We start from the raw sequence: 27,994 nt of genomic DNA on the forward strand, positions 1-27,994 counted from the left end.
GCCTTAAGGGCCTACTTTTAAATTTGAAAAAATCTCATCAAAATAAAAGAGCAGGGATTGAGTGGAATGAAGTCTGAGATTTCTTCAGTAGAATATTTTAGATTGGAAAATAGTTAACTATGTTCCCCTCCTTCCTTGACAAAGCAACTTCTGGGATATTGTTGAAGAGTCAACTGACCCCATCTTATCTCATGAAGTCTGGATATCCATTCAATTCCTGGGGCTGAAGGGATATTCTGGTTTTGGTTTGATTTATATGCTCTTTTCCTTAGATTAATTTACAAGTCTGGATTGTTAAGACCACATTCCTCATTAATGAGGATGGGTCAGTGAGGGGGTGGGATCTAGTTAAGATAAATGTGATTCTTGGTTCTTTTGCTTTTGCCTCAATCTCTGTAATTGATTGGGGTCTGTTCCTTGAGAAAGGAATAAAACTTTCTCTTCATACCTTGAAAGATCTCTGAAATTTATTTAAGTGGCATTTGTCCCACACAATAGTTTCAGGGCTTTGGAAAAATGTGGAAGAATTCATTTAGTAGACTAATTCTGACCTGGAAAAATTTAGGGACTAAACTATTTCATTTCAGAGCAGAGCAGAGCAGAGCAGAGAGGAAGATGGAGGCAGTTGGAAACTGTTGATACTCCAGCTGGACAGCAAAGGAATTAAGAGGGCTGAAGGGGAAGGTCATCAGCAGCAACAGTGGCTCAGGTAGGATGGGGGAGGGGATGGAATATAAGGAGGGGGAGGAGGGGGAATGGGGAAGGAGGAGGGAGGTAGAAGCTGCATCAGGCTGGCAGGAACAGTGACTTCTATTTGTAAAGGCTGGATTTCTATAGGGGACCCACACATCTAGTGAAGAGCTGGGTAGAGTGGGGTGCAGAAAGGTGGGGAGGTCAATTTCCATCACATAGAACCAATTTCTGTGGCTAAGACCTCAGAAGTGGGTTTGGGAGAGACTTAAGATATTTCTATTCCCCTAGGGACTTTGTGTCTCCCAATGGGGATATTTAAATAACAATGATGATAATTTGAAGCCCAGAGAAAAGCTTACTATGAATCATTCTATTATAATGATTGCTTTAGGGGAGCATTTTTGAAAATAATTCCAATCCCGTTTTCAGGACTATACTTCTCACATGATTTATTCTGATTTCCTGTATTTGCCTTTGGTAACACCTATGTATTCTGCCACTCAGGTCAATATGCTTGTTTTATGTTTCCATAATTTGCTCCTTGCAAAATTTCTACACTTTTGCCACCTTGTACCTTTTCTATTTTTCTATTTTCTATCTTTTGCCTCTTATCTTTGAACTTGACAGAACCAGATAAGTGCCTGAAAACAATATTGGCTCACTGTCCAATAATTACTGTCACTTTTCAAGAGAAGAGATAAGAGAATGCACCTCCTTCCTTCCATTACAAAAGTGGGAGACTGGGTTTACAACACTGCTTCTGGTGTCATCTTTGGTTGCTGTGCTGATTGTGATAAGTGATTAGGTTCCATTTCTTCATTAGTTATGGGAAACTGAGCAAAGCAGTTTATATCTTATAGAGAAATAAATAGTAAAAAAGGAGCAAAAGAGCTCAAGTGGTAGAATTGGAGGAATCTTGGCTTACAAATGTAAATCAAGCTACTTTATATATTACAGGGAAGCAGGAGGAATTTCTCTCTACAGAGGAAGGGGATGGACAGGCAAGAGGAAAACAAGGGACCCCAGAATTAAAAGGTGGATTAGTGAATGACCTGATCCAGTCTAAGTGTCCGATTCACACATCTATGTTACAACTTTCAAAGGACTGGCTACCTGCCAAATTGTGGGGAAGGGGAATTTGATAAGGAGATTGAACCCATGTGGGGGAAAATCTGACAGGTTCTTTGACCTTGGCAATAGCTGGCCTTTTAGGGACAAAGGAGATTAGAGGCCCTTGTTTCATGTACCACATGTGTCCCTTTCTATTTTGGATACCCATTTGTGTGGGACAAATGCCACTTAAATAAATTTCAGAAATCTCTCAAGGTATGAAGAGAAAGCTTTATTCATTTCTCGAGGATGGGGCACAATCAATCACAGAGATTGAGGCAAAAGCAAAAATCCCAAGAATCACATTTATCCTAACTGAATTCTGGCCCCCCACTGACCCACCCGCATTAATAAGGAATGTAGTTTTACAATCTAGACCAGCAAGCTAATGTAGGGAAATGGGCATAAAATTCAAACTGAAACCAGATTATCTCTTCAGCCCCAGGGATTGAATGGTCAGGTGGACTTCAACAGATAAAGTGGGGCCAGTGGACTCTTCACCAATAACCCAGAGGTTGCTTTGTTAAGGGAAGAAGGGTACATAGTTAACTGTTCTCCAATCTATAATATTCTATTGAAGAAATCTCAGACTTTATCCCACTCAATCTGTCCTCTTTTATTTTGATGAGATTTCTTCAAAGTTCTCAGTTAATCCTTAAGTCTAAATAACAACTCCCTGATCACCTCCTTGTTTCCCAGGGACCCTTTTAGCTGGACATATTGAGACTCTTTCTACAGCCCGGGTAAATATCCTGGCCAGTCAGTTATAAACAATAGTGACCCTGAACTGACTCAGTCATATGCCACTGGTGTTTCTCTCCTCTGGATCAGAATACTGTGCCATAGTGCACCTTTGATCAGGGGCTGAGAATCTAGGTCACACCCAGGGTTACTGCCACCCACTAATCTCTCTTTCTCTCTCAATGGAGAAGATTGACACCCTGCCTCCCCTCTTCCTTTCCGTAAGGAGAAGGGCATAAGTAGGGGTGTCACACTTACAGAGTAATGGGGATGTTTCAGATAAACAATGTATAAATAGGTGAGAGATGGTGGAGATGAACTGGTCCACTGTCTCTCCTCTTCTCTCCTTTCCTTTTCTTCTCTTCTCCCTTGGAGGCATCCAATGTCCTTCAGCATCCTCTGAATCTCTTCCAAAAAGTCCTCTCCATCTCTGGTGCCTACTTGTCTTCTGGTAAAGAAACTGCTTAACACTTATTCAGTTCAAAACACATGTCTTCCATCACAATACAATGAGATTCTGGAGGTTATTACATTTGAAATTTTGCCTTACTGCCATATTGACACACATACTTCACTTTTAACACTTTTAACTTCTATTAGTATTTTACTACATGAGCAAAGTCACAAGCTTGAGTCAATGTGATCATTCTCACTTGGAGTTTTCTCCATACATATGCATTCAACAGTCATCTTAGTTCTAATACTACCCAGCATCTGGCTTAAAATAAAGCAATTTTAACCTTTGCTCTCATTACAATAACGACTCACACATCCTTAACCAAAGTGAATGTTTTCTCAAATATTCCCATATTTTTCTTTTCCTGATATACTTATCTAACTCACTCATTTCCTCAAACTAGAAGTTGTAACTGTAATTATCCTAAGAATTTCCCATTCTACTTACCTAGATATCCCCTCCAATACAAAAACTAGGGAAACTTAATTCCTACCTTAGCATGTAGCTGATAGCAGGTGTCAGAGCCAGACACCTAACCTATCTCTGGCTATTAGATCCAATTCACCTAAAACTTCTTTTTCTAGTTTGCTTAGTAACTAACTATAAAGATGCAGGACATTAAAGGAAAATTTCTTTACAGATATAAATATTGAATGTCAGTGTCCAGGCAGGTCATGTGGGTAAGTCAAATGTCTTAGGCCCGATTTATTCTTCCAGGTGAGATATTATGCAAATGTCATTTTGGGTCAAGACAAAGGGGTCCAACCTCAGCCGTACTGAGAAGCTGCCCCTTCAGCTGGCCGTCCCTATCACCTGACATCCTTGTCCCATTGGCTTCCTTGGCTCCAAGAACATAACATTTACCCAGTAGCATTTCTTTTTGTTGACAGTCCTGGTATCTGACAAAAGAGAAAATCAATTAAAAGTCCTGTGACCTAAAATGGTTGTTTTACCCAGTTAGAACTTCCAGTGAATACAGTTCACTGAATTCCAATTATAAGCTTAATGGAGCCCCAATTAGTGAAACTCCTACCTAAAGCTCATATTATCTGGTATTCTAACTATGACTGGCACTAAAGGCCTGTCTCCTACCTCTTACTAAAGACATCCCTTTGTCTGAAATCATATCTATTCTCTCTGTATATAATGATGGTATATCAAATTCCCCTTAGCTAGAGAAACCTCCTTCTAGTCTGTTGTATCTTCCAACAAATAAATGCCTCCTTTGTCCAGGAGATTGCATCAAGAAATATCAAATTATCTTGCATTTATCTTTCCTATATTGAAACTTCTATACAATGTTTACCTACTAGTTATCCTCAGCATGTAAATGGCTATTTTTGTTTTGGCAAGGCAATTGGGGTTAAGTGACTTGCCCAAGGTCACACAGCCAGACAATCACAAAGTATCTGAGGCCTGACCTGAACCCAGGTCTCCTGACTCCAAGGCCAGTGCTCTATCCACTGTGCAACCTAGCCACCCCCTAACATACAAATTACTTTTCAGACTTCTTTGAAAGTATTAAAACAACTCAGGCAGCTTTAAATTTCCAACATGCATTATTAATTTCATTATAAGAGAAATGGAATAAGAGTAACAGAGTAACACAGAAATTACTAGATTGTACAAAGCAATCCCTCCATTATTACATTATACATGAACCCACAGATCTATTCTGTTGAGTCCGATAGGAGGGAACTCAGTGCCAACACCAATATGATGCATAAGCTGGTTGGTTTACTGATCACAGGATACATACTTTTATACTCTACATTTACGTAACCAATTATATAAGCGTTTTAGCAAGCATTTTTTTCACATGCATACCTTGTGTATGTCTTTGGTGATTGTTTTGAGAACCAAACAGTGTTTTGATAAACAGAGTGCAGTAGGTAATTATCTCAGAATGTGCTTTCTATCTGAGCCTGGGAATGCATCTTGTTAGCTCAGACATGCAGCTACTCCCTTATCTAAGCTCTGAAGTACATCTTGCTTGTTAAAGCACATAGCTATTTCTGTGTTAACCCTTCATAGCTCTTAGCCTGGAACACATAGAACACCACACTATTCCAGAAAGGGTCATAATTTTTCATATTTTCCTTATTGCCCTTCAAAGCAATCGCATTAATTCCAGACTTTAACAATACAGTATTTAAATAACATATTCACAATAGTACAGCTAAATATTGCAAATATAATCTCCTTGTACTTACAAAAGAATGTCACATAACTGATAAAAACACCTTATTCATCAATGTTACCTTACATTAGGGCCCAAAATTGAATTCGTTCAGAGCCCCCCATCAGCTGTCTGCAGTAAGAGAGAAGTCCACATTCTTGACTTCTTCAAAATGAAAACTACATTGTTAATATACATTAATCATAAAATTCTTATTTAAACATCTCATTTCCTCAGAACAAGAGCAAAATGAATATCCATGTTCTTTGCACTTTTGTCTCTTTACCCAAGTTCTCAGAATCCAATCTCATACATATGACACATTTAAAACCCCAATGTAATTACAACTCAACTAACTTTCCAACAGTTGTTTGAGAAAAAATTTAGATAAAACTTTGATAAAAACTTATACAGAGAATCCAGCACTCACATTCCACAAGTGCTATTCAAAATAAAAATAAAATTGTTAGCATTATTAAACTTAACATTCAAAATAATTAGAGATTTTTTTCCAAAAGAAATTAGTAAACATCCCTGGTAACCTAGGTATTTCTATTCTTAGTAACCCGATACCAATTTTCTTTAACCCAAAGTTTTTACAATACAGTTTGAAAATCCAAAGCTCCTTGCAAAAGTAACAATAGTGTTAAAATAGTTTAATCCCAAACTAATTTAACAATCTAGTTTATTTAATTCCTCCCATTCTGTACAAATTTTGTCAGAATGTTACAACACTATTATCCCTCTTTTAAAACCCTCAGAGTCCTTTGCAAAATTGTAGTTCAGAAACTTTAGAAACAATGAGAGTCATCACTCAGACCACATGGCCAGCAGATATTCATTAAACGTGATTTCCTTTCAATAAATGAGGTTCTTAACCCCCTGGTGTCCAATGCACCAATCCTTCCCCCCAACCCAGGCAGAAGGCATATAATGATAGGAAATCTTCCCCCCCTCTAATTTCTCACTCTTTCCCTTAAATGTTCTTTCTTCTCTTGAACTTCTTCTAAACTCTTCACCAAAGCACAGCTTGCTTTTTTTCTTAAGAATCTCCCTCCCGTTTCTCTAACTCTGCACACCTAGCTAAGTACCATAGTACCCTTGGGTGAGGGAGGGGCTCATTTCCACGTGGGAGCTTAATTCTTTTTCATTAGATCTTCTTGACTTTAATTCATACTATTCTGAATTAGAATCACGTAGATTATACAGTTATATAAACCACAGATATGATTCCACTTTTCAAAATACATTTTCCATCCCGAGCTTGTAATGTTTAGCATTTCTTTATTATAACTCCTAAAACCCTGGAGAAGGCAAACAGTCATACAAAAATCCCTTAGCCTAATCAGAACATTCCCTGTCCTCGCCTTCTTCAAATAGAGTAAGCTGAATAACTTTTATAGAGGGACAATCCTTTCGGGGGGCGGTGCAGTTGATCATCTGTTCTTAAATGCTTACATGTCCCATAATTTTCTGAAATACCCAACATTACCAGAATCTAAACTGATAAACTCCTGAAGCTTTGTTACCATATCATTCTGGGAAAAGATTAACTATTTAGTTTCCCATATATTGGCATATCTTGGTAACCACATTATATAGTTCAAGATTATCCTGACTTTCATAGTCTTTCTGAAATTTATTTTCTAACCTCTTTTTTCAAATTAAAATAGCATTTCTTTCCATGATAATCTCTTTCCTGTTTAACTTCAAAATAAGGTCCCTTTGAACACGTATTTTACTAATTCTTCCTGAAGTAACTCTCTCTTAGTCCTTTTGCTAAAAGAGAGTAAGGGGAAAAACATTCTAGCACCACAGAATCGTGAAAAATTGTAAAGAGAAGGGAACATAAATAGGGAAGGGGGGCCATCTCATAATGGTAGAACAATAGGGTGTGTAGTTTGGCCTCCATAATCCATTCCTTTTTAATCAAAATAAAAATTCCTCTTTTAAGTCCTCACGTGACAACCTAGGAGTGAGCAGGGTGGGATCATATTATCCATTGTAACACAGGCAGAAAGCAGGCTCAAGGAAAGAGCCAGAGAAAGTTCGATAAATACTGCCTAAAAATCCAAAAACAAAATGAGGCTACCAAAGAACCCCTTAGGGGAACATGCTACCTCCTCCTTTCCCTGTTTAACAAATCAAACAAGTAAATAGACATTGTAAACATAAAGACAGAAAAGGCACAAACACAGATCATACAAAATGCAACAGAATTTTCCAAAGTGACAATTTCAAAACACAGGACAATGGCAAATTCTTGACGACTCAGGAATGCAGAGAGGGGAGATTTCAGCCTCTCTTCTGACAATCTCTCCCTCACAAAGGCAGACCAAATTTGTTCCTTCTCCTATAGCTTTCTTTTCCCAGACAAGACAACAATACTTAATCATTTTCTTCTTTTTTTCCTTTATGTTTCATTTCAGTCTTATTTATCTGATTTACCACAGGGGAAAGCTCAGGACAGGGTCCTTCCCATTTTTAATATTGACAGAGACCTCTCAGGATCAAGTGCCCTTAGATCCGAGTCTTTTATGCCCAAACCCGAAAGGGTCACCCCCAAACTTCAGTCATCCAAATGGATCCTCCAGGAATCTGGTGCTCTCATATTCCAAGGTCTAGGCTTACCATCTTTTGGGTCTCTGTGCACAGAAGTTTAATGACTGTTCTTTGTCCTTACTGACCTCAGGTTCTTGCTGCGGATTTGCTGTTCTCTTCCTACCAAGTCTCTCCACTTTGGGTCATTTGCACAGAGGGGAAATCAAGGCTTCCCAGAAAATGACAAACTGGCTGCTATCCTGGCAACGAGACCCCAAACTGTGTGGGACAAATGTCACTTAAATAAATTTCAAAGATCTCTCAAGGTATGAAGAGAAAACTTTATTCATTTCTCGAGGAACGGGGCACAATCAATTACAGAGATTGAGGCAAAAGCAAAAGGTCCAAGAATCATATTTATCCTAACCAGATTCCCACCCCCCACTGACCCACCCTCATTAATGAGGAATGTGGTCTTACAATCTAGACCAGCAAACTAATCTAAGGAAAAGTGCATAAAATTCAAACCAAAACCATATTATCTCTTCAACCCAAGGAACTGAATGGTCATGTGGACTTCAACTGATAAAGTGGGGTCAGTTGACTCTTCACCAGTATCCCAGAGGTTGCTTTGTCAAGGGAGGAGGAACACATAGTTAACTATTCTCTAATCTCTAATATTCTACTGAAGAAATCTCAGACTTTATCCCATTCACATGCTTAAGAATGTTTCAATAAAAGGATCCCCTTTGATCCACTAATAGCAGTTCTGAATGTTTGGTAAGGTGTTTGTTTCTTATACTCATTAACTATCCTGACATTTGGGGTGGGGTTATTAATTTAAGAAGCATTTTACTGAATTTCCTCAGCAAGATAAGTGTTCACTCCCATTTTCCAGGAGAGGATATTGAGGATAATGAGTGACTACACAATAATTGTCTTCCATCGAATTGAATCTTTTTCGGTTTTCTTAAAATAGAACAGAAATTTTGAGCAGAATAGAGGAGTTAAAAGTAAAATTAGTGACACCTTTATGCATTCATGTATAACCTGATTGGTTTTTAAGATTTATTTGCTTATTCTCTACAAAAATCCTCCCAAAACTCAGTGTCTGTTTGGGTATCTTTAGTGTTCCTATCCACCCTAAAGCATTCAAGAAAATTCTAAGAGAATAAAATTTGAATGTCTGACATATTTTCTCACAATTTTCTTTCAGCCATATTTTTTTGGCTTTAATTTTGGGTCATAGACACAAGATTTGAAAAATAGGTGGACTCTTCATCCAGAGAAAGGATCCCAGAACTAGGACAAATTTTGAGCCTGGCAAGAATATAGTGGTCTTTTAAGAATGATGATGACAATGGTATTTTTTGGGGGGGGTCAGCAATTAAAGATAGGAATAGGGGGTTGCTGAAAGAGGAAGGAATTTGCCTGCTCCATATGGTTTCAAAACTAATCAGGATTTTATTACACTTTATTACAAAGTAAACAGGTTAAAACTTCTAGAAAAGAAGCAAGCCCTTTGATGATTGGATAGTAGAGGTGAGAGAGAGAGAGAGAGAGAGAGAGAGAGAGAGAGAGAGAGCAAGCACTTCTGGCCATGGTGGCATGGGGGCCCATGGTGGACCACCAGGTCCTAGCATGTGAGTATATGGACTAGGAAGGAAAGAGATGCAGACATCCTGAAGGGCAAAAGGTAGTCGAGAAGAATTAAAAATGATAAGTGCTTCCTCATAATGACACTTCTGCAGTATATTGGACAAAAGGTGACACTTGTGAATTGTCTAGAAGCTGGGCCAGGTGTTCTCTAACTGGAAGTGATGTACTACTGGTCCTTCCTGTCCCAAGGACCCAAGGTGAACTCTAATTTCAATGTGTCATTTCTTGTCAAGCTAGTGTCAATGGACAAGGGAAAAGTGCCTAGGAATTGGAAGCTGGGTGAAGGAGGAATGGGGAGGTAGGATACAAACAAGGTCAGTTTACATCTCAGGAGCAAACAACTTTCCACAATTAACAAAACTTAACACCATAAAAAATTATAGAATTTGTTTCTACCTATAAACCCTTCTACAATTTTGTTTTCCTTCAAATCATCTTTCCTTCCCTCCTCCTCCCCACCACATCTCTCAACCCCATCTTTGTAGTTGTGTGTCCATAACTGACTGTGAGGCAAATATCTTAGTCTCTTTAGGATTCAGGCTATAGTAATCAGCAAAATAGGAATAGTAATACATTCACTCCTGAAGAGGACGTTGTTAAATGAGCAAAAAAGATTTATAAATGGTTTGGTTGTAGTAGAACTGTGATTTTCCAGGATGTGTGAGATGGGATGGGGAACAGCATGATTAAAGTCTCTCAGATCTGTGAATTTTTTCCCTACACTGTCTCTAAAACTTTGACTTCTGAACTGTACCCTCACAGGACAGCCGGGTGGTGCACAAGATATCTCAGACTGAGTAGCCGATGTGTGGGATCCCAGTCTCTTGTCCTATGTCCCTCTTTCAAACCGTTGAGAAGGCAAATGATATATCATCCATATGTGAGAAATCCTGCAAAACATATTTCTGTATTAGGCATTTCTGAATAGTGACAAAATTATGCTTCAACCTGCATTCATAAGGTCGCTTTCTGGAAGGCAATGATAGGATATTTCATTGAGAATCCTTTAGACTTTTCTTAGATCACAGTTTTCATCCAAACAATGAATCTTTCACAGTTGATCATCATCATCATCATCATCATCATCATCAGAATATATTGATGAGCTCAATGATCTCTTGCTTCTCACCACTTCACATTTCCTTAGTTCATCTAAAGCATCTGATTTCATAAGTGCATTTGGGAAGGGTCCTTAGAAACCTCTATCCTGGAAATCTTCATTCAGATGATATAAAGACCAGAGAAGCCCCTATGACTTGTCCTAACTATTTATAAATTGTCCCTTTGATGGTCAAGGGTACAATCCATGCTCTACTCAGCTGCCAAATCACCTTTCCCCTAGGGTAGGTCTTAAATGTATTATTCTCTGGTTAAGTAACCTTTTACTATTCAGTCATATCCCAGTCTTCATTGCCTCCTGCTGGGCTGTTCTTGACAAAGTTATTAGAATCCTTTTCCATTTTCTGTTTCAGATCATTTTTCAGATGAGGAAACTGTAACAAACAGGGTTAACTGACTTTGCCAACTTTGGACTCAGGTCAGCCCGATTCAAGATCTAGCCCTTCTCTAGAGCACCGTGTGCTTGCCTTCATTTTCTTGGACTAAAATATGTAAAATCAAAAAGTTCATTTACACATGAAGTTTTAGACTTTTAAGATCTAACCTAGAAACCTTTGGTGGATGGCATCATTAGAGATATCTTCAGTGACACAAAGAGCTGAAGACATTTTTATACACAAAAGGACAAAGGCCTATAAAACTGAGTCAGGCAACCAATGAGATTTCATATAGGGGATATTATGATCCCTTTAAGTGATAATATCTGCTTCAAATTAAAACTGATAATCCCACCTAGCAATATACAGATGAGGAAATCAAAGTGATCCATAGTCACATGAAAAATTGCTCTAAATCACTACTTATTAGAGAAATGCAAATAAAAACATCTCTGAAGTACCCACTCTTACCTCTCAGACTGGCTAATATGACCAGAAAGGATCAATGTTGGAAGGGATGTTGGAAATCTGGGACACTAATATATTGTTGATGGAGGTATGAATTCATCCAACCTTTCTTGAGCGCAATTTGGAATATTTGTCCAAAGTGCAACCACAATGAGCATACCCTTTGATCCAATAATAACACTATTGTGTCTATACCTTGAAGAGATTATGAAAAAGGGTAAAAACATCACTTGATTAAAAAGTATTCACAGCAGCCCTATTTGTGCTGGCAAAGCATTGGAAATTGAGTGAATGTCTATCAATTGGGGAATGACATAATAAACTATGGTATATGTATATGACAGAACACTACTGTTCTATTAGAAACTGGGCGAGATGGGAATTCTGGGAAGCCTGGAAGGATTTTCATGAACTGATGCTGAGTGAGATGAACAGAACCAAAAAAACCATTGTATACCCTAACAGCAACATGGGGGTGATGATCAACTTTAATGGACTTGCTCATTCCAACAGTGTAACCATCAGACACAATTTTGGGGTATCTGCAATGGAGAAAAACACCTGTACCCTGAAAAAGAATTGTGGAGTTTGAAAAAAGACCAAAGAATATTGCCTTTAATTTAAAAGAAAATCCATTATCTTCTTATATAAACAAAATAAATAATGAAATTTTTCACATGTCAGATATTCATAGTAAATTGCAATAGTCATTTTCAGGTTGCCAATATAATGCTCTTGATAGTGAAGGCATGGAATTCATACCTTTTTGACCCAGAGTTTCCTAAAATCTAAGCAGCAACTCAAGAAATGACATCTTCCACTCGTGACCAGTACCTGGGCTAACTGTGACCATTTGATTTCTCACAATGCTAAATAAAATGATAAAGCTCCTGTGAAATCATGTTAAGATTTTCTTTCAGTACATTCTATAATTACATTTCTATAAGTTCATTTTAAGGAGGGAACATTAACTTGGTGAATTATTACAGAAGTACTGCCCATGATCACTCATAAAATTTTGTTAAACACAACTTCATTGTCAACTAATGTTTGTGAATTATTTTTAACAATGGTGTAAAAGTTTGAAATATTTTACTTCTATAATAATTATACATAATGATTATACATATAATGATTAATCAGGTCAGGTTACTGGGACAACTTTTTTTTTTTTTAATTAAGGCTATGGATTTAAGTGAGTTGCCCAAGGTCACACAGAGGTTGGATTTCAACTCAGGAGGGGCAACGCTTAACAAATTCACTTTTTGGTGGTAGAATTCATATTCTTTTACTGTTGGTATGTTAATGGAATGTCATTATCCAAATGAGGGAAATGAAAAATACCAAATATAAAACTGGGTTTTTCATTTCTGTTTTTAGAACTAATGTTTCTTCGTATGTTTCATTGACTATGGACACATCAAATAGATATTTCATGTTCCAAAATTTCCATTTTTTTCCTCAAGGAAATATAAATTTTGAACTCAGAAAGCAATCAGTGTTTAGATTTTTACCTGAGATAAAGACATCAACACATAATTTTACTCGGAAGAGCCTGGAGACAACATCTGAAATCCCAAAACTGCATCAGATTTATCATGAAAAGAAGAAATTCGATGTAGCCAAGAGGGGACTGCCTTCTTTAACTCTGTAACTGCTTTGTGTACTGTGCTAACTGTTACTTTGACTGCCCATAACTCCTGGCAACCCTTAGTCTTCTAAATAAGCAATTTCTGCACTTTCACCTTCATGGGGCTCCAGACTTGTCTTAGTCTGACTACCACCATGCTTTTTCCCTTCACATTTTTGTCTATCTCTCTCTCTCTACCTTCACCATGCCAACCAAAGACCCTCTTAACACTCCCATTTGGAGAAAGAACACCCTACCCTGGTGTGTTTTTGAGGCAACCAGAAAGTGATTGGTGAGTACTCCCTACTTTGTTTTAGTCACACCTCTATGGGACACTTTTAATTCTAATCAAATTCACTGTTGTATGACTCAATAGCACTCTTCTTTCCTGGTCTAAAACCACAGTCCCTTCAGGCTCTGTAACTCTTTTCCTACTTGGTCTTTAGCCAGAAGGTTTCTCTTTGAATGGGGGATGCAATGGGACTCATTGAACTAGCACACTTATTTGACCTTTTGGTTTGTTTCTTCCAGAATATAAGCTTGCATTTCTAGATGATTGCTTGTAATGAATGTCAGCAAATTCCCACAAATTCTTTGGATATGCTAGCTCCCATTTCAGATCCCCCTGCAGAGATCAGATATGAAGTACTTTTCCTCTCCCACCTTCAGCCTTATTTCAGTTTGAAGAAGTTATAGAAAATGGATTTTCAGCCCTTCTTCCCACAAAAAGCATTTCATTCCTGTATCCCTACTGGAAGGATTATGATGAGGGCTCCCAATTCATGGGCCCTCCTATCCTGAATATTCAGATCTGCTCTGAGTGTCCTTTCTGGGTTCTTGCTAGGATCATGCGTACTAAATTTGATTTAATTACTGACCCTGCTATTTCCTCAAAATGTCTTTGTCTTCTGGTTGTTACTTTTCAGTGCCTATTACTTAGGGTCAACCTTGCCCTTTGTGATTTTTTTTTAGTTTCAAAAAGCTTTTATTGGTGGCTCCCTTAAAGGCAAAATATCAGAAAACAGAAAATTATCCACTGCAGAGACATCATTTTGTAATAAAGAAATAGTATCTTTATCCCTTTCTTTCCCACTAGTATACATACTTTCATCTTATTATGACAATTAAGAGCAGTTTTCCATGTCCAATAGATGACTTGTTTAAAAAGGCACCCATTAATTATGACTGTCCACCAGTGCAATTTCTTTCTCCATAGTCTCAACCACAGGCTGTAACATAATCAGAAAGCTCTTTTGCTCAATCTAGTAAAAAATATTTTAACTGTATCCTGCTTTCCTCCTATCTGTTAGAAAGCTAAGCATCTCCAAGTTTTTTCTAACTATGTTTAGAACACTCAACAATTGAGGGGAAAAAAACCCCACTATCTGAAATAGTTAAATGATTACAAATTGATGGTCATAAATTTAGGGAGGTGAAATTCAAAATCAGACAACCAGACATGTTAAACTGCCTCCTCCCTCAAGTAGATAATTAGAAAAAGAAATAATTTGTCTACTAGGCCAGATAAAGAAATTCTACTTCTGCAATGCTCCAAGGTAACCCCTTTCCCCAAATACCAATGATACTATGGCTGATGATGGAGCTTGCAACAGAGCTCACAGTTTAAGTCCCAAACAGAGAAAGTCAACAGAACGACAAGGGAGTTCAGTGACCCAAGTGAAGTGCTGGTAAAGGCACAAGGAGAGGAATCACAGGTAACTTTTAGTGCCCTTTTCATTTAACAAGCCACACAGTAGAGCAGCCCAAAGACTCCTGACTTTCCATCAGTCCAAGATGTTTAAACCAATTACTGTAGAAGACTTGATTGGCAGGCTGTCATCCCCTCTGGGAGAGATCTTCAAGGGAGCCCCAGCAGGTCCTGCTGGAGTAAGCTACGGCTGAGGGGTGTACCGTAGGTATTTCTTGCCTGAAGGGAGCTCCTTGGTGAAGACCCCTTTAGGAAACAGTTGTTTAGCCTCCTCTTCAGAGATAGTTGGAATAACCATTACACTATCTCCACATTTCCAGTCAACAGGAGTAGCAACCTTCTTGTATGCTGTCAATTGAAGGGAATCAACCACTCTGAGGATCTCATCAAAGTTCCTGCTAGTAGTTGCAGGGTGGAGGATAGATAGCTTCAACTTCTTATCTGGACCAAAAATAAATACCACTCGAGCTGTCACTGGCATGCCCTGCGCATCCCTTTCATCTGGGTCTAACATGCCCAACTTGATGGCAAAGTCCCATTTGTGATCATCAATGATGGGGAAAGGCAGCTTCTCCAAAGGCTCATCACCATTGTATGCATTGATATCCTTACTCCAGGCAAGATGGTCTTGGACAGAGTCAATAGAAAGAGCGATCATCTCAACATTCAGCTTGGCAAATTCTGGGGCCAGTTTGGCAGCTCGGCCCAGCTCTGTTGTGCACACCGGAGTGAAGTCCCGAGGGTGGGAAACGAGAATGCCCCATGAGTCCCCGAGGAAGTCGTGGAAGCGGATGCGGCCAGAGGTGGGGTCGGCCTTGACATTGAGGGGCCTCCTCTCCAAGCAGCAGCCCTCCGGGCAAGGCTGCTTTGCGGGGGGTGGGAGAAGCCTGGGCCAACGTGCCCGCCCGCGGGTGCCGCCGCCCGCTGTCCCGCCGGCAGAAAACGCGCCCTTTGTGATTTTTAGTGAAATTGTGGTTCTGATCTGCCTAGAGCCTTAATCATTTATTATCGAGGATCTCTGATACTAAAAGTGCTTCTTAACAATTTGTTTATAACATGATTGTAAATTCTGTCCCTAATAACTGTCCCCTGGTGCTGCCAAATCCTGACATCTAACCCCTCTTCAAATTATTTAATCTTAATCATTTATTTGAAAGCATTTTTGGCCTCTTCTTCATTCTTCTCTCCCTTTATAAGTGAGAACCTGCAAGATCCCATTTTACTAGAGTATCTTCTATATTTTGGCTACTGAGTCATCACAGTACTCAATATAATGCCAACATGTCTGGGAGAGAGGCCACGTCTTATGAATTCTTTTCTAGATATCCAGCACTGAACTCCAGTATTTTGGAGGTGTGAAACCCAATACCAGCCAGCACTTCACAATACAGAACCTCTTACTTTCATTTAGTAAATTTCTATAAATTGGAAGTGGAAATCTTGTGCTATCAGGCTCCTTTAGCATTTTTGAGGATTTTGTGAATGATGAAAATTCCAAAAAGAAGTTTTCTTATGTTGTAATGATATCATGATGGAATATTCTTTATATGTGAACTGAAATATATCTTTGTATTGTTCCCACATGAACAGAAGAGTAGTATGCCATCTTCAAATAATATACTGAAATTTTTCATTTTATTGTCTCCTATGATAAAGTATAACAAATTTTTTCATATGTTTAATTCAGTGAGCTCAAACCTCTGTCCAAACCTCTTTACGAAATAGATTTCACATTTTTGCTTCTTAAACATGTATACAGTTAGAGAAATATACCCAATACTTTTCCCCAAAAAGAAATTGCAATATGACAATTACTATAATAATTTAGAGACAGTGCATCATTGTGAGGGCAAAACTTCCACTTTTTGTTTTTAAGAACAGAAATATCTAGGGGCCGCTAGGTGGCACAGTGGATAGAGCACCGATCTTGGATTCAGGAGTACTTGAGTTCAAAGCCAGCCTCAGACATTTAATAATTACCTAGCTGTGTGGCCTTGGGCAAGCCACTTAGCCCCATTGCCTTGCAAAGAAACTAAAAAAAGAAAAGAATAGAAATATCTTTGAAAGGTATAAATTTCCTCTCAATGGGAGGGATAGCAGGGCTCATACAACTGAGGGAGCTTGTAAGCTGTCCCTCTTCAATAAACTGCTTGGAGATTTTATCTCCTCATTTAAATTGATAGTCCCATTTCTAAAGCAAAAAAATTTTCTTTTTTCTTTTTCTTTTGTACATTTCTGACAGAATTCAAGACAATTATATCTCTGGAACATTCTAGCTAGGGCATAGACTGTGATAATTTAATATAATGATACCTAATTTCAGCTGATCAACTGCTATTCATTATAAATTCAATTTTACTCATTTATTTCCAAAACCCAAAAGTATAAAAAGAGGATTCACATTTTGTACAGGCACTACACTTATGATAAGGATGAGGATAAACTTCCCATCTTTCTAACTGTTATCATAAAGATTTCAGTAATTTAGCAGAGCCTGCATTTAATGTATTTTCACATTAATTTTCAAAATCAAGTTACCAAAACTTATTTTCAAACCCAATCTTTTTATTTCATCAAAAAGAAACATGTTCATCTTACCTTCATCACCTAGGATCATCTGACATAGGCATGAGGCTACCCATCCAAGGATAAGTAAGGCTCTAATACATGCATGTGGTAATTCGGCCTGTCCAGGAAAGTTTCTTCTACCTTTCAAACATAGCTCAAAGGCACTTCAAAAATATACTGAATGCATGATTACAATTAGATTTTACACTTATCCCCATATAAATCAGAGCACATGGAGGTGTGGGTGTTGTCAGAAAAGCAGCTTCAGTGAGATAGTCACCAGTGATATGGTGTACCCAAAGGGAGAATGGCTAGGGAGTAAGAACTGACTTCCCTGAGTAGGAATTGAAATCAGGCTGCAATGGTTAAAGCACTGAATCCCAAATTTAGATAAGATTTCTCCAAACTCCCACAGTGAGACTGTGGAGTGAAGGGTAACATCCCAGAAGAGGAAATGGGATTTGGGGGTCTTCAAATGAGAGACTTGTGGTTACTAGTCTGTCCTCTTTACCTTAACCATTTTAAGTTTGAACACTTTCATAAGCACAGAAAAACAATTAGAGAAGCATTTTTTTACTATATTACCAAAATTATAATAGCTCAGAGATCTTACAAAGCATTTTCAAAGTACTTTTGTAAGATAATCTTCTCTTGAAGGAGTTGGAACTTTACAATTCAAATAAGGTCTTCTCTAAGTTAAAAAATATTGTGTAAGTCAAGAGTAATTCTCAGTGAGAGACTGTTAGAAGGAAAGAATATAACAAGAACTAATGATTTATGAAAAACTTAAATGAATTGAGAACCGTGTTTACCTCTGTGAATTACCTTTTCATATCATTGGACTATTTATTAATCAGAGAATGACTTGTGCTCTTTAAATTTGCCTCGAGTTCTCTACATACTTTAGAAAGGAACTCTTTGTCAGAAGCACTCAATATTTAAAAAAAACAAACGACTTTTTCATTTCGCAAGTACAATAAACAAAAATCAATCTTGGTGTCATTGGTTTAGGTTTCATAAATATTTTTCAATTTAATGTACAGTATCCATTTTGCATTTTATAATGTCCTGTATCTCTTCTTTGGTCATAAACCGCTCTCCTTTCATTAGCTCAGATAGGTAAATGATTCCTTGTCTTCCTATTTGGCTAACTGGTTCACCTTTTCTGTCTAAATTCTGAACCCATTTTGACCTTACCTTGGTATGTAACCTAATTTCTATGATCTTCTATTTTTCCTGGCAGCTTTTATCAAGGAATGAGTTCTAAGCTGGAATCTTTGGTCTTATCAAACAGCAGATTATTACAGTCATATACAATTGATTCTTTTGAACCTAATTGATGATTGATGCTTAATAATTTGAGATTTTGTATGACCAGATCATCTTCCTTTGGTTTTGTTTCCTGAATTCCCTTGATATTCTTGGCCATTTGTTCTAGGATGAATTTAGTTACTATTGTTTTTTGGTTCAATAAAAAAGTTTTGGGAGATTTGATTGGTATGGCACTGAATAAATAATTCAATTTAGGGAGAAATGTTATTTCTATTATATAGATTCAACCTATCCTTGCACAATTGACTTTTGTCCATTTATTTAAGTCTGATTTGACTCATGTGAAAAGTGTTTTCTATATCTTACAGTTTCTGAGTCTGCCTTGGTATTTTATGTTTACAGTTACTTGGCATGGAATATCTCTTTTTATTTCTTGCTGATCTGTCTTGTTAAAAAGATAAAGAAATATGGGAAGGCTAGGTGGCACAGTGGATAAAGCACCAGCCCTGAGTTTAAATCCAGTCTCAGACACATAATAATTACCTAGATGTATGGCCTTGGGCCCCACTTAACCCCATTTGCCTTGCAAAAACCTTAAAAAAAGGTAAAGAAATACTGATGATTTATAAGGGTTTGTTTTATATCCTGCCAGTCTGGTAAAGTTGCGAGCTATTTTTTACTCTTTCCAAGGTTCTTTAAGTATATCATCATATTCTTTCCAAAGAATGAGAATTTTGTTTCTTCATTACCTACTACAATTCCTTCAAATTCCTAATCATCTCTTATTGAGAAAGCTACCATTTCTCATACAATATTGAATAATGGTAGTGACAAAAGACATCCATGTTGCACCCCTGATCTAAAGCTTCTAACTTATCCCTAATACATACTCATTGAGGGTTTTAGAAAGATATTCAAATTAAGGAACATTCCATTTATTCCTAACCTCCAGAATATGTGTCCATTTCTAGGTGATTGCTCTTATCAACAAATTCCAGCAGCTTCTTTGGCTGTGCTGGCTACCATTTCAGATCCCCCTGCAGAGATAGGTTCTGAAGTACTCTCCTACCTTTGTCCTTGTGTCCCTTTGAGGAAGTTACAGGAGATGCACTTTCAGCCCTTTTTCTCAAGAAAAGCATTTCATTCCTCTATCTCTACAGGAAAAATTATGATGAGGGTTCACTTTCTGGGTCCTTGCTGGTATCTTGCCTAGTATCTCGTATACTAACTTTAATTTATTTCCTGACCCTTCTATTTCCCCAAAACAGCTTTGTCTCTTGGTGGCCCCTTATCAATGTTCATTGCTTAGGGTCGTCCTTGCACTTTAAACTTTTTAGTGAAAATTGGGGTCTGGTCTGCCTAGAGCCTTAATCATTTATTTTCAAAACCTGGGATCTTTGATATTCAAAAGCATTTCTTGACAATAGTTTATGACTTGATTGTCAGTTTTTTCCCTTCTAACTGCCCCCAGGTGGCGCCAAGTTCTGATACCTAACCCCATTTCAAACAGAATTATTTATCTGAATGCATTTTTTGTCTCTTCTCCATTCTTCTCTCCCTTTATAAATGAGACCCTTAAAGATGGCATTTTGATAAAGTATCTCCTATTTCTTGCCCACAGTGCTGCATAATAAATAAACCCCTCTTCAAATTATTTTATCTTAATTACTTGAAAGCATTTTTGGTCCGTTCTTCATTCTTCTTTCCCTTTATGAATGAGAACCTGCAAGATCCCATTTTACTAGAATATCTCCTATGTTTTGGCCACAGAGTCATCCCAGTGCTCAACAAAATGCCAACATGTCTTGGAGAGAGACTGACCACATCTTGTGAATTCTTTTTCAGACATCCCAAACTGAATTCCAATATTTTGAGGTGTGAAACCCAGTACCAGCCAGCACTTCAGAATACAGAAGCTGTTACTTTCAGTTAGTAAACCTCCAAAAACTGGAAGTGGAAGTCTTGTGCTATTAGGCTCCTTTAGGGTTTTTGAGGAAGTTCTGAATGATGAAAACTCCAAACAGAAGTTTTCTGATTTTGTAACAATATCATGACAGGACATTCCTTATTATATGGCCCAAAATATATCTTTCTTTGGTGAAACTGGTTCTATGTCAGTAATGATGTGAATCAAATTCAAATCAGAATAAGATCAAAATGGAAAATAAAGCAAGAGAAAAAATGAATACATAAATCACTTTTAATAATTAAAGAGAGTAAGTTGTGGTCTGTATTCAAACTTCACAGAACCCTTTCTGGTTATAGTTGGCATTTTCTATCCCAAGGCTTTTAGAATTGTCTTTGCTTAGAGTAGTGCTGAAATGAAAAACTTCATCATAGTTGATTATGACCTAATGTTGCTGTTAGTATATATAATATTCTATTGGTTCAGGTCATTTCAATCAGCATCAGTTATTGCAAGTCTTACCAGGTGATTCTAAATTTGCATCCTTCATGATTTCTTATGGAACAATAATGTTCTATTACATTCATATGTCAGAGATTGTTGAGCCATTCTCCAATTGATGGGCATCCCCTCAATTTCTGGGTCTTTTTTCTTTTATTAAGCAATCCAAGGTAAATATTTATAGAAAATTTGAAAGGAATGAAAAGCAAAATTTTGGATGTGATCAATATCCAATCTGATTTTGTTTAATTACTTATTAACTTTAAATGATATTTTGAAGCCAGAGAGGAGTAGGAGAAAGATATCCTTAAGAAATGGAGAAAGCAATTAAAGATAAATAAATAGTAGTTTTCTAAAAGAATGAATTTTTTGTGAGTTACAGTTTACAAGTTACAATGAAGAATCGAAGTCATGTGCATGCTTTTAAATTTTTCTTTCAAGACTCTTATGGTATTTAATATATCTATTTTATAGATGAGGAAATAGAGATTCTGGGAGGCAAAAAAGGACATGTTCAGAGTAACATTATGTCAGGATTCCAATGTAGCTGTTCACTTCTACGAGTAAATGCCCCTCTAAACTTTGTTTTTCTGTCACTAGGCCAATATACCTCTATTAGTCATTGGGTCTTTATCCTTCTGGTTTTATTGGTAGTCCTATATTTGTGTACAATCCTTGTATTCTCAGTTTCTCACAGCACAAAAATATTCCACTCTCTTCATATATAATAGATGCAGCCAGTCTGATAATTTGAAAGTGTGTGTGTCCCCTCCGAAAGCTACTGGTCAGTGGCCCTAATCAAGGAACTTAGACTCGCAGGGTCTAAAACAATTTAGGTTGCAGAGGAGGAACTCCTCTGTATTGATGAAGAGAGTGTTCCCAGAAAGGGGAAATCAGAAGAAGGAAAGTAGGAAAATAAGAGACTTCCCCAGGATGCGAAACCTTGTAAGTGACTGATACTCTATTCCAATGCAGGTGTTTCTGACTCCAGGTCCAGCTCTCTTTTCATTACATCACCAAGAGAGACCCTACTATTGGTCCAAGCAAACTAAAAATTCAGTTAATATATCCTAAGATTGTTGATCATTCCCTCCTTGATGGGTCCTCACTTTGTTTCTACCACTAAAAGTATAGCAGTGACTATTTTCAAAATATATTGACCATTGTTATTTCTCTTTTTATCACCTTAGGGTATGTTGCCCAACAATGGGCAAGGTTGTATCCAAGGGTGTTACTGAATTGATCTCTTTAGTGAGAACAAGATCTCTCAGGCTTGCTTGAACAGTTGAGAGAGAAAGAGTAGAGCTCTGGATCAGAGATTTGAGTCCTATTTTGATAATCCAAACTAGTATTGGCCCTGCCCTCTGTTCAAGTTTCTCTTTGCTCTTTTCCCCTCCCCCAAAATCTCAAAATCGGCCTAGGATATGCCTTTGAATTTAGAAGACAGTCAATTCATTTTAATTAATTATATAAATCAATATATTGTAACAAGTTTACGAAAAAGAAATGTTAATTTAGATGTTCTCAGAGCTGCTGAATTTCTCAGTGCCTGCTCCCTTTATTCATGCTAAGCCACCAAAACAAGTGTTTAAAAGAGGAACAATCATAAACTAACACATCTTACATTTTTCAAGGATTCCTTGAAAGGTTGAATTCCCTATTGTCTTTTGGAGTATTTAGGTTATAAGAACTTCTTATCATAGGAAAAAGGTGATATATGAAATACCTGTCATTCCATGCACACACCCCTCCTGCTCTGTGATATCAGAGAGAACTCAAATTTCCATTTAAATGCATAAAGTCAAACCAGATAAAGTCTGAGATTTCTTCAGTAGAATACTATAGATTGGAGAATAGTTAAGTATGTGTCCCTGCTCCCTTCACAAAGCAACTTCTGGGATATTGGTGAAGAGTCAACTGACCCCACCTTATGGGTTGAAGTCTGGATATCCATTGAATTCCTGGGTCTGGAGAGATAATCTGGTCTTGGTTTGAAAAGTATGCTCTTTTCCCTAGATTAGTTTGTGGGTCTAGATTGTAAAACTACATTCTTCATTAAGGAGGGTGGGTTAGTGGGGGCTGGGAATTCAGTTAGGAGAAATGTGATTCTTGGGCCTTTTGCTTTTGCCTCAATCTCTGTAATTGATATTGCCCCTTTCCTCCAGAAATGAATAAAACTTTCTCTTCATACCTTGAGAGATCTCTGAAATTTATTTGTTGCATTTGTCCCACACAATATTGTTCCCTCCAGAGAATGTCTTTCTTCTAATCAAAAGTATTTTTCAAAGTTGATTTGTATAAATTGTTCTATCATCAGCAATAAAAGAAGCTTCAAGCCCCAGTAGGACCTTGCCATTGGGCTGTTGCTCAGTCCTGTTCTTTTGAAAGACACTTCAATCAAAGGGTCCTGGAGGCGATGGTTTCACTGGATATAGTTTTTCCCAGTTGGGTTTGAAGCTCTCCCTTTCTGACCTAACTGTGTAGCTGATAGTCAGCAAACACTGTATTAGCACCAACCATTGTGCTAAGGATTAGAGATAGGCATGCAAACATGGAGGTGAGGCATCAAGAAACCTCTTCTGAAGAAGGTAGTGTTTGAGCAGACCTCCAGGAATGCAAGCAGGGAGTCTTAAGAGGTGGAGGTAGGTAAGTGGGGAGGAGAGAATATTCTATACATGGGAGACAGACACTGACAGGGGATAGAAATAGATGTTCAAAGAATGCAGGGAGGTCAGTATGGATAGAGTTTAAAGACAAAGTGTTTTGAAGGAGATTTAAAGAGATATGGAGGTAATGGAAAAAGCAACCAAGTCATCAAATGGATTGTGAATGTTTTGGTTAAAAAGTTAAACTGAAATCAGAATGTCCACATGTTTATGTAAATGCATTTTTATGGTTTTTTATCTTTTGTGTTCTTCCCACCCCCAGGAAATTCTTGTGGAGAAAATGGGAGAATCCTTGGGGAGGAAACATAGAATATTTCCCAATGGTGAGAATTTTCATTTTCATTCAAAAGTCATTTCCTTTCCTCTTCCTCCTCCTACCTACCCCACCTTTGTAGCTGGATTTTCTGTAACTGACTTACTGGCAAGTACCTTAGTCTTTTTAGGATTCAGACTATATTAATCACCAAAATATAGATGTAGCAACACGTTCAATCCTGATCTCAAGAGGATGTTGTTAAATGAGAAAAAAAGCATTTGTAAAGGGTGTAGTTTTTGTAATAGAACTGTGATTTTATAAGATGGTTGAAATGGGGATCCAGGCATGATTAAAAGGCTCTCAGAACAGTGGGTTTTTTTTTTTACCTTTTTCTTAAAACTTTGGGTTCCAAATTCTCTCTATCCCTATGTGTCTCTCTCACCCATTGTAAAGGCACACATATCAACCATACCTGTGAAATCCTGTAAAATATATTTCTTTTTTAGCCATTTCCCAATAGCAAGAATAATAAAATGAATAGATTATACTTCAATCTCAGTTCATCAGGACTCTTTCTGGAGGAGAATGGTACCATTTTTTTTCTCAGAAGTCCTTTACCCTTGTCTTGGAACACTGTATTCATCATAACTGTGAATCTTTCACAGTTGATAATCAGCATCATCAGAATATTGATGTTACTGTGCGCAATCATCTCTTAGGTCTTCTCACTTCACTTTGCATCAGCTCATCTAAAGCTTGTAATTTTCTAAGTGAGATTGAGAAGGGTCCTTTGAAACCTCTAGCCTGGAAATCCTCTTATCCTAATGATGAAGAAAAAGGCCAGAATACTCTTTTGATTTGTCCCAACCATTTGTGACACATCCCTTTGATTGCCAAGGGTAAAATCCAAAATCTTTCTGCCAATTTGCCTTTCCCACAGGGTAGGCCTTAACCACGTTATTCTCTGATTAGGTACAGGTTAAGTGTTCAATCAGGTCCCAGTCTTCATGACCTCCTGCTCGGATATTCTCTCCAAAGATACTAGAGTGATTTACCATTTTCTTCTCCAGTTCATTTTTCAGATGAAGAAACTCTGAGGGTAAAGTGACTTGCCCAGGGTCATACAGCAGTGAATGTCTGAGACCAGACTTGGACTCAGCTCATGCTGATTCAAGGTCAAGCCCCTACCTAGAAGACCATGTGTTTACCTTCATTTTCTTAAGACTTTAAATATAATAACCAAAAGTTCCTCTACACATGAAGTTTTATGTTCTTAAGATCTTAAACCAGAAACCTATAGTGGATGTCATCAGTAAAGATATTAACTCAGACACAAAACTCTGAGTACATATTTATAGAGAAAGGAAAAAGGCCTATAAAATAGGTAACCAATGAGATTTCATACAAAAGACATTATGATCCTCTATTAAGTCATAATATCTGCTTCCAATTAAAGTTGATAAGAATCCCACTTATACTGGAGAAGGGAATATTTATGAAGAACCATAGGATATCTCTCTTCCCATCCAAGATGCTTCTTATTTTGGGCTTTGTTCACCCAGGTAAAGGAATTGATTGGTGCTATTAAAGGTGCTGTTAGAAAAGTGGTTAGGTAATTTTGATACAGTCTAAATCAAGAGGCTACAAAGAAGACGAGTCCTTGGCAAGGCAGATTGACATATTTCCCCACAGATACCACATTCTGATTTATAACTCTTAGCCTAAAATTCAGTATTTTGCCTTTTTATCAGAAATGCAATGGCTTAGGTACTTATTTAACTTTGTCACATGCACCAGAATATAGAAATGACTTCCAAAGGATATCATCTCATTTAATTTTCACAATACCCCTGGGAGCTAGAGGCTATTATTCTCATTTGACAGATTAGGAAACTTAAGAAAAACAGTGACATGCCCCATGGTCTCACATCTAGTGTCTTGAGTCTGATCCAGGACTCATGTCTTCCTAACTCCTGATCCAGTGTTCTATCTTCTACTTCATTTAGTCTGTAGTTAATTCTTTGCCTAGGAAACACTATCTCTCACATCTATCCTTTTCATTTCCTCTTGCTCACGTCTGGAATTTATTTTCATTCTCTCTCCTGCCTGTTGGAGTCAGTCCCACATTTGCTTCATGATGTCTCTCAACCTCCTCCTTGACAGAGTATTTACTGACTCCCCCCCATTTCTATCTCACATTAACTTGGCCCATATTATGAGAATACTTTTATTTCTTATATATTTTCTCCCCTATTGTAATGAAAGATCCTTGAAAAACAATTTTTACATTGGGATCCTGACATTTAGCATGCTATAGGGGAAATAATAAGCCATCATGAATGCATTGTGGCTGATGACCCAAGGTCAGATAATTAGACAAACATCCAACTCAGTTCTTCTGAGTCCAGATCTTTCCTTAGCATAGTGATTTAATGGATGTGTGGAAATTTCATCGAACAGAGGACTTCTACCAAGAGAAATTAGTAAACATACTTAAGCTTAGGGCTTGAGGGACTTTTCAAAAATCCTGGAGGGTCCATTTGTTCATAAGTGTTAAATCAAGATCTTCCTAGTAACAACTCGGTGGTACAGTGGATAGAGCCTGGAGTCAGGAAGACTTCTCTTCCTTAGTTCAACTCCGCCCTCATATATTTATTAGCTCTCTGACTCTGGACAAGTTACTAAATCCTCTGTGCCTTGGTTTTCTCATCTGTAATATGACATAGAAATTGAAATGACAAATCATTTCAGAATCCCTGCCCAAAAAACCTCCTATAAGGTCGTGAAGAGTCAGGCATAATGGAACAGCAATTTAACTTCCTGACTCCAGAGTTCTCTAGCTAGTAAGACAAGATGACACATAATTTTTGCTTTCGTTCTATGTTTTTTATTTTGTGGTGTTTTTTTTATTTAAGGCAATGAGATTAAGTGATTTACCCAAGGTCACACAGCTAGGCAAATATTAAGTGTTTGAGGCAAGAATTGAAATTAGGTGCACTTCACTCTCTCCACTGCATCACCTAGATGCCCCATTTCATTCTATTTTTCAATTTATAATTTCAATATAAAATCTTTTACTCATTTTTCTTCAAAATTTCCCTTTTCCCTAAGTGATAATGAAAAGCAGCAAAAGCACAGAAAATCTCTTGCAATGAGCATACAGTGAAACAAAATAAATTGTCCCATAGTCAAGGATCCTCAAAATGTCTCCCTCACTACTACATTCTCTCACTTTTCTTTCAGGAGGCCAAGAGTCAGTCCTCAGGAATCATGGTTAGTAACTCTGCTAGTGCTAGTGCTTCAATCTAACAAAGTTCTCTGATGGTACCAATTTGTTCTAGCTCTGTTCCTTCCACTCTGCATTAGCATATTAGCACAGTGGCACATGCATATCAGTTGAGAGTTCTCTAAACTTGTATCTTTGTTACATACCATAAGTCAATATTTTTCTCTCCATGGGATCTTTTCTCTCATCTGTGAAATGTTGTAAATGAAATCTCCCCTGCCTTATCAGGAATACCACCTGGAATTATGGAAATGATGCATTTCACAAAGTGTTTGAAAAGCTTTAATATACTACCCCAACTGCCAGGTATAGACAATGATTATGTCCCTCTGACTGCCCCTTGCTCTTTCATGGTTGTATTTCCTATGTACTCTTCTCTGTGTAATATGTATTTAGAACATATTCTTACTATCAGATGCCTAAGGTGTTAAGGTAGGATATATTCTGAACTCACATCTCTTTTGTCTACAGAATGTCAAAGGGGTCTCCCTGAAGCCACCCACATGAGAAATATTTGAAGACCTCATCTGATGACCTCAATAGGGAAATAACTCTTCTGGATTTTTGCAACAGTGCTTCATTCCTTCCACCAACCCTCCTCCATTGCCAATGCCTTTCCCTCACTTCCTCCCATCCCTTCCTCCAGGTCTGCTGGGCAAGGAACACACACACACACACACACACACACACACACACACACACACACACACATAAACAGAGGCAACAAAGGAAACAGATGGACCTGGGCCAATTGAATTTTAGTTAAATATTTATTTTGTGACTCTCCCTAATAGACCAGATCTCTACTCCCTCTCACTTGGGCTTTGACCAGGCCCTGTTGCACAAATATTTTCAGC

The 27,994-nt window shown here is 37.7% G+C and overlaps 1 long non-coding RNA gene and 1 pseudogene across 3 annotated transcripts; one reads left to right on the plus strand and one right to left on the minus strand.

The window, feature by feature from the left end:
- The first annotated feature begins 366 nt into the window (after positions 1-366).
- LOC141493410 (uncharacterized) lies at positions 367-27,900 on the plus strand. Of its 3 annotated transcripts, none has more exons than XR_012470209.1 (6): positions 367-709; positions 1,651-1,728; positions 7,873-8,047; positions 23,858-23,918; positions 27,095-27,124; positions 27,609-27,900. It is a non-coding gene; the product is annotated as an uncharacterized LOC141493410 (long non-coding RNA). The 3 variants fall into 3 exon arrangements; XR_012470208.1 differs by lacking the exon at positions 367-709 and adding an exon at positions 893-1,197; XR_012470207.1 differs by lacking the exon at positions 367-709 and having other exon boundaries at positions 1,213-1,728.
- On the minus strand, positions 14,789-17,299 carry LOC141493575 (peroxiredoxin-6 pseudogene; annotated as a pseudogene).
- Positions 27,901-27,994: the final 94 nt, after the last annotated feature.

This window comes from Macrotis lagotis, chromosome 7 (genome assembly GCF_037893015.1).
Source record: "Macrotis lagotis isolate mMagLag1 chromosome 7, bilby.v1.9.chrom.fasta, whole genome shotgun sequence".
Classification (NCBI taxonomy): Eukaryota; Metazoa; Chordata; class Mammalia; order Peramelemorphia; family Peramelidae; genus Macrotis; species Macrotis lagotis.